The following is an 8,187-nucleotide window of genomic DNA, read 5'->3' as shown; positions in this document are numbered from 1 at the left end:
CAATCCAAAGAACATAAAATAAAGCACATATGATAAAGAGTAAGATCCAAACACAAGGTTTCGTAACTTAGTTTATTGTAATATCATCTAGTATGGCCTCTAATAAATAATTAAGCAATTACAATATTGTACTTATCTATAAATTCAAAGTTTCTACACATAAACATCATAACTTTGTGAAAGAATACTTAAGCTCTCAACAAATGTGAGACTCTCTCTTAATAATAACTTCGATCTTTCCCGATTTTAAATGAAAAACTCTTCATTTAGAAAACTTAGACTCTCCCGCAGTATGAGAATCCCTTTATAAGAATAACAACTTTGAAACCTACAAAACCTTCACTACACAATGGATCAAATTGACACACTTGCTTTTCTGCAAACACAAAGAGTGGCACAAACTTCTATAAAAGTGATAACCCTGAAATGAAGAATATGATCCCAAATATATGCTCAACAAAAAGGGAAGAGTCAGACAAACCCCACAACCAGTCGACACCCAGAGAAGGAAAAAAAAAACCTTAACAATAATCACACAAAAAAAATCCTATAAGCAAAAGTATTTCTAGACAGAGGATACATTGGGAGAGTCCAACATTTGGTAGAACAACACATAGGACAAGATGGATGATTGCATCGAAAATGTACTATCTTAAACGACTTAATTGAAGATTGTTCTTAAATTTTATGTGTTTATTTGGTGATTTGATAGGTTTTGAGAATTTAAGAGGTAGAGTCGAATGTTAGTGACAAAAGAAGCTAAAATAGGCCATAACATGATTCAAATACATCAACCGGAAAAGAAAATGTTTAAAATGATCATTTTGCCCTTGCTTGAACAACATCGTGATGCCCTATGGCACCATGCTTGGCATTGTAAGATAGAGTGCCTTATTTTCTATAAAGCATATAGTATCACGGGGCTGCCTTAGAACTTTTCTACTCGATCGTTTAGCCAAATCTAAATGATCATTTAGCCTGGGCTACACGATACGACCAATGCTTGGTTTTCTTCTTCCTCGAAGTGAACTGCATCGCCATACATTAAAATGTCATCACAAACGACTCAAGACTTCAAACACTTTGAATACAGACTCGGTAGCAAGTTAATTTTGCCCAAAAATACCGGGGCCCTTACAAATTAACTTTGAAATGTAAAAGAAAGCTTTAAAACAGAGGCCATCATCCCGAAACATCCATCAATCCATCCACAAACACATTTAACACTTAAATGCATTGTAGAACACACTTAAAACCCATCAAGACTATAAAATAAGTTCGACACAACAATAAAATTTGGAATATCGGAAAATCCTGGCTCTGATACCAATTGAAGGAAATCTAAATAGAGATCCACTGAGTGGAAGCGGATCATTCCAAATCCCATTGTTAAAGAACTCAAACAATTACAGTTTAAACGGAAACGATTATGCATATACTATAAATTCCAGCATGCTTCTTATAAATAAACAAACAAGGGATAAAATATGCAAACCTTTGAAGAACCTTTCTTCAAGTATCCCTTGATCGTTCAGCAACTGGTTTAATAGCACGAACTTGAATGCAACGATCAGAACACTATCTCAACGGATGACTGGATGAACCTTGATCACAATCAAGTTCAATTAGATCCCCGAACCTCGAACGAAACTAGAACGCCACCAGAAGAGATACATTGGTATTCTCCGCGTGAAAATCCAAAAGTTGTGGGCTCTGTATGACTTTGAATAGAGGAATGAAGGAGGTAGACGATCGAGTAGACAATCGAGTAAGTGGAAGATGGATGAAGTCTATCGTATAAATTAGATACTCAATCATTTAGCAAGAAGAAGCCTATCGTATAGACTTTTCTACTCGATCGTGTAGTACCAAGTAACAATCATATAGTAAACTCAATATTTGATCGTTTAAGCTGTGAGACTCGATAGTTAGTTCTTTTGTCAAAACGACACAAAAAAAAATCATCATCTAATTTTGGAAAACCATTTTCTTTTTATCTCACAGTTACCATAAAATTTCCAATAACCTCCCACTCAATTCGATTATTAAAGAAAAAGAATAATTAATTATCATATAATTAATATGTTATAAATAAATATAATAACCAACTTATCATATTATATTTATAACTTATAGTTTTAATATTTCATCATATGAAACATATAAACCATAATTATTTTTCTATTTTATAGTATTTAATATAAATTATATTTATATTAATTCCTCTAATAATAATCTATCAAATATATCATATCAATTATATCACATATAATTGAATTTTCTCTTGTTAATTTGAACACTTCAAACTAACCCAAAATCTGATTCTCAACTTGAACCCATTGAGCTACCAAGGGGACCTTATGGACCTTCATCATTTCTTCGCCTCTTTGCCAATAAATCAGAATTACCATGAAAAATAGCAGGATATGTGAGATTAGATTGACCCATATATAGGATTGGATTAAGTTAGCTTGAAGCTTCAACAGTATGTAAATAACTGACTAAATTCTTTAATCATGAGATCCACCATTCGTTAACTGTTGGTCACTCTACTAAAGATCAACAGCTGAACTCTTCGCACTACAGATATATTTATGTGTCCATATGATCAATCAACAGTGCGATGACCCTTCACAAATCGCTCGTAAGTACAACTGGGCCAATTTACCGTTTTGTCCCTGTAGTTACATCTAACTCCTTAAGTACCACAGATTTCTCTAATGAACAATAAGTCATAGTTCTACTATGACCAAGTCTTCTTTTTCCAAGAGAGGGTGTGGCCACTATGTTCAAGACCTAGAATCAGCCCTTAAAAGAGCAGTTTATCTACTTACCCCTGCTTCCAAGGAGTGAATTCTGTCTTGTATAGCTGAGTTCCTAGCTCCTTAATGAGACGAATCCTCAAAATGGTAGGCTTATTGAGTTGGCAATCTGGCCACTCTCATCTATATAAATCAAAGAACTGTCTTCATGGGTAGGAGTTCCCAACTCACTCAGGATTAAGGTCATGTCACCTATGGTTATTCTAGTGAACTGTAAGTCTTAATTATCAACGGCATTATATAAAGAGACTAATCATTTCGTGGTCCGGTCTTATACAAACTCTTTGTATAGGATACCCCCGCTCGCGTGTCTCCACATGAATGGTTAAGATCAGACCATTTGTAGCACTTTACAACACTCGTATCATCTACAAAGTGGGTCATATCTATAGTATCATCAGAATAAAGTATCCGTCCTTTATCCTTATACTACAAACCATTTAGGTTATTACTTAAGGCATGATCTACTTGTATGTCTCCACATACATGTTTAAGTTTACATGAAATAACCATGAATCTTAGTTTATTGAATTGAGTAAATGCATATAAAATAACATTTATTTTATTCATAACAATATGTTTACGGAGTGTTTACAAAGTACGAGACTACCAGGAGAATTAGGATACAAATCCCAATAAAAGGTACATAGTGTTAGGAATGTTCTAGAACTCGCAGTTCGTAAATTTTTTGTTAAACATTCTATTTATCAATAAAATATTATTGAGTATCTTATTAAATAAAGTTGTTGATTTTGCATTCTGTTATAAAAATCCAATAAACATATCAATGGCTATAGTATGAATACTTTAACTTTATATGGTGACATAAACAGGATCAAGTTAATAGTATATAGCTTAAATGGTCCATAAGTATATGGATGAAATTGGATAGCTCATCCTGGTATCACTATTAAATATGGCTCATTTTGTATAGGTAATACAAATGATGTGATCCACAGATCATTCATGTATAGACATGTGAGTAGAGGCATGCTATGCAATGAGTTTGCATATAGACTAGACCATGAAATAGTCACTTTTCTTTATAACAACCGTTTATTGTTAAAACAGACTATTTCAGACTAAATCCTGAGCTAGTTATGAGCTTCTGTTTATTCGGGAGTATCCTTTGATCTGCATAGGTGAGATTAGTCTAACAGCACTGCTCAATAAGCCTTCCATTTTGGGGATAAGACCGGATGGATACTTGGGGATATAACCTTGCAAGATGGAATTCACTCCTACCCATTTTAGGGTTAGCAGATAGGTTGTTCTTTGAAGCGTTGATTCCAGGTATTGAACAATCGGGGCCTCGCCTTCTCATAATAGAGAAGGACATGATTCATAAAATAATATTATGAATCAAATTGTTCATTAGAGGGTCAGTAGGAACTTGAGGAACAAGATGTATTTATAAGGGTAAAACGATAATTTTGACCTAGCTATAATTACGAACGACCTGTGAAGGGCTGACTTACTGATTATGGTTTACATGGACAGAAATATATCTACAGTGAGGAGAGTGCAACTATCGAGCTATAGTGGTGTGTCTTGATAGTTAACGAATAATAATTAATTTGATTAAAGAGTTTAACGAATTAATTACAGGTCGTTGGAGCTCATGATCTGTAGGTCTATTAGGTCCCTCTACTAGCTTATAAATTGGAACAACAAATTGAGTATTTGATGTATGAAATTAGGGTTATGAATTTGAAATGTTCAAATTCAATTTTTAGGTTTTCAATTGATTGTATATGATAAAATTAAACGAAATTGGAAAATCAATTAATATTTAAATTAGGATTTAAATATGAAGTTGATTTATATTGGTGAATTGGTGTTTTATTGATATAATATTAAGATATTAAATTAATATTATTTTAATTAAAAAGATTAATTAACAATTAATTGAAATGTTTTATTTAAATTAATTGTTTTTTAATTAATTTTATAAAACTAATTTTTAAAATAAAATAAAAATGATTTTTGAAATCATTTTTAAGTCGGTGGATTTTTTCAATTTTTGAGAAAAATCCAGTAACTACATTATGATGGATTATCACCGAAATCCAATTGTAATATGTGATGATCACAGTAGGTGGTACCCTCCATGCAACCTATTGGTTTTGCATGATTTCTATCTATATATAGAAGCTCCATGCAGAAAGATGATCAAGAAATTTGAGTTTACTTGCTGAAGTAAAAATTCTGAAAACCCTACTCAACCCTCACAAGTTCATCCTCAATTTAGCTTGATTTGAGTATTTCTACCACACATTTCTTCTTGAACATAGTGGAGAAGATCTTGGTGGTAGTCTTCTTGAAGATTTAAGCTCTATCTTGGTAGATTTCTGTTGAATTCGTGGAAGAGATCTTCAAAGGTAATATGTATTTCAAACCCTCTTATGAACATCATATGAACAACATGTTTAAAACTCAAATTAAATGTAGTTTAAGTGCTTATTGATTCTGAACTCTTCTGTTGCATGTTATATTACTCCTTCACATAGTGTACATACCCTTGAAGATACTCAATCTTCACATATTCCTCTTCGATGGTCACGATCTCTTCTCCTCTGTTTGAACATCTCAAGAAAAAATGCAGCAACACAATTCTTCTTGGACACCACCACGAGAAGTTTTCCTTACTATTCTCAAATAGAGAACCAAAGGAAAAGTGTGTGGTTTGCCTATAATTTTGGGTAAGGGAGGAAAGGAGAGATCTTGAGAGAATAGCACAGAGGAAGAAGAATATGAGAGTGATTTTCTGTAGAATCAATTTTGACATAAAATTGAACTAACTCACTAAATCCTCTTGAATGTGCTCCATATATGAGAGATGAAGGAGTTATCTCATAACTTCCTCTTAATAATAACTTCTTTATAGTTATTTTTTATATTAATTATGTTACATTAACATAATTAAGTTCAACTATTTATATCTTATATAATATATGTATGTGGTTTTCTCACCAATGGTTAAAAGAACATCAATCAAAATGCTAAAGGCTTCACCAAAGAAGAAAAGATTGATTACATGAGATTTTCTCACCAATGGTTAAAAGAACATCAATCAAAATGTTTCTCTCACCCGTTACTAAAGGAGATCTTGAATTAGAACAACTTGATGTTAAAACAACATTCCTGCATAGGGACTTGGCTGAAGTAATCTATATAAAACATCCCTCAAGGATATGTGAAGAAAGGCAAGGAAGAAATTGTGTATCTACTAAAGAAATCTTTGTATGGGTAAAAGTAATAACCAAGGTGTTGAAACGAAAGGTTTGATTTCTTTATAACTAATATGGGATTCTCAAGAAGCTCCGATGATAGTTATGTTTATGTAAATTCAATGTCTTATTCCTCTATTTTTTACTTACTTCTCTATGTAGATGATGTGCTACTTGCTAGCAAATATGAAACAGATTTATCTAAAGTTAAAGCCGACTTGAAGGAGGAATTTGACCTGGAGCTTGAAGAATAAAAGATAATTATGGGGATAGAAATCAACCAAAAAAAAGGGATCAAGGATTCCTTTAGATTATCCAAAGTGTTTACTTCCACAAAATCCTAAAGAAGTTCAACATGTTAGAAGTCAAATTAGTGGTTGTCCCTTTGGCACAACACTTTCAACTATTTACACTCTTTCCCCAAATGCAGAAGACTTAGAATGTGTTAATTACATGGCTAAAATTCCTTATTCATGGTAGTAGGGAGTTTGATGTACCTCGTGATATCAACAAGACTAATTTAACCTATTCTACAAGCTTGGTAAATAGATACATGGCTAACCCTGATAAGAGACATTGGAAAGCTACAAAGTGAATACTTAGATATCTAAAAGAAACTCAAGAAGCCAATCTCTTGTATAAATCATATCAAGATGACCTATGTGAAATCTATTGCTTTGTGGACTCAGACCATGTAGGAGATTTGGATTAATGTAGGTCATTGTCTGGTTACATTTTCTTATTAGGAGAGAATTTGTTAAGCTGAAAAGCTAATTACGACCGGTAGTTGCCCTATCTTCTATTGAAGTAGAATAAATAGCCTTATCAAAAGTAATCAAAGAAGATCTATGGCTTAAGGGTTTTCTATTGAAGCATAATATATAGCCTTATCAAAAGCAATCAAAGAAGATCTATGGCTTAAGTGCTTAATTAGAGACTATGGAAGCTCACAAAAAATAGTTAAAATCTGTGACAATCAAAATGCAATACATCTATCAAAGAATCAACAATTTGATAGCAAACCAAGCATATAAATATCAAATTCCATTTCATCAGAGAACAAATCGAAAAAGGAGAAGTGAAAGTTCTTTAAGGTACATACCTCAAAAAAATGCAGCGGACATGATAAACTGATTCCAAGAATGAAATTTGTAAAATGATCGGAGATTATTGGATTCTCAGAACCTAAAAAAAGGTTGAAGATAAATTCAACTCAAGGAGCAAATTCAATTCTTGCACTGATTATTCTTTCAAGGTGGAGATTCGAAGAGAATAAAACATTCATAAAGGTTTTCTGTTATGAAAGTAAATCAGCTACAAAATCTACTCTAAATCTTTTATATATAAAGAGAGAATAATGAAAAGAAAAAGAGATACAAAGAAAACTTATTGATTTATTTGTAAACCTCTGTAAAATTTCCCTTTTGAATAAATGCGTATTGTTGCTCCCTTTGGCACAGTGAACGTAAGTTCGTATTGAGTTGAATCAGTTCAAAACTTTGTGTAATCTTTCTTTCTTTCTCGGTCATCTACTAATTCTTCTCAAATTTCGCCATAGCCATCGACAGAATTTCTGTGAAGCAATTACTTCTTGGTTGGTCGAATATCAAAGATCCTGAAATCGCATGGTAAGGTTGAGGTTAGACTAAAACGTGTCTCTGTGACGTGTCTTTCTCGAAAACAAATACATAAAAGGAACATTACATTATATGACAAATACAATTTAAGAAACCAAAATCATGGCTTCAACTTTTCTTTGTAATTGCAGGTGTGAGAATCACCACTACAAGAAAATGGACCTTTTTCGAAGGTCAAAACTTTCAAAAAAAAAAGAAACATTTAATAGATGTTCGATACATCTTTTTTCAAAGTTATCTCAACCTTTGAAAAATGTCGAAATAGATCCCGTCGAAAAAACTTTTTCAAAGGTTTACTAACCTTCGAAAATTATCATTTTTCAAAGGTGAATTAACTTTCAAAAAAATATCATTTTTCAAAGGTGAATTAACTTTCAAAAAAATATCATTTTTCAAAGGTGAATTAACTTTCAAAAATTATTATTTTTCAAAGGTTATATATATTCGATAATTGTCAAATTATTTATCGATCATTATCTATTATCAAGTAGTCTTTTT

General features: G+C 32.3%; 1 long non-coding RNA gene across 2 annotated transcripts; it reads right to left on the bottom strand.

The window, feature by feature from the left end:
* Nucleotides 1-645: 645 nt before the first annotated feature.
* LOC120069186 (uncharacterized) lies at nucleotides 646-7,653 on the bottom strand. Of its 2 annotated transcripts, XR_005479464.2 has the most exons (4): nucleotides 7,459-7,653; nucleotides 7,155-7,237; nucleotides 1,496-1,721; nucleotides 646-1,029 (listed from the first exon to the last, which is right to left on the bottom strand). It is a non-coding gene; the product is annotated as an uncharacterized LOC120069186 (long non-coding RNA). The 2 variants fall into 2 exon arrangements; XR_005479465.2 differs by lacking the exon at nucleotides 1,496-1,721 and having other exon boundaries at nucleotides 892-1,029.
* Between the last annotated feature and the right edge of the window lie 534 nt (nucleotides 7,654-8,187).

The sequence above is a fragment of the Benincasa hispida genome, chromosome 1 (genome assembly GCF_027475165.1).
Source record: "Benincasa hispida cultivar pf3 chromosome 1, pf3_genome.v1.1, whole genome shotgun sequence".
Lineage (NCBI taxonomy): Eukaryota > Viridiplantae > Streptophyta > Magnoliopsida > Cucurbitales > Cucurbitaceae > Benincasa > Benincasa hispida.
Note: the sequence above shows the minus strand (reverse complement) of the source record. Positions and strands in the feature narration are given on the sequence as shown.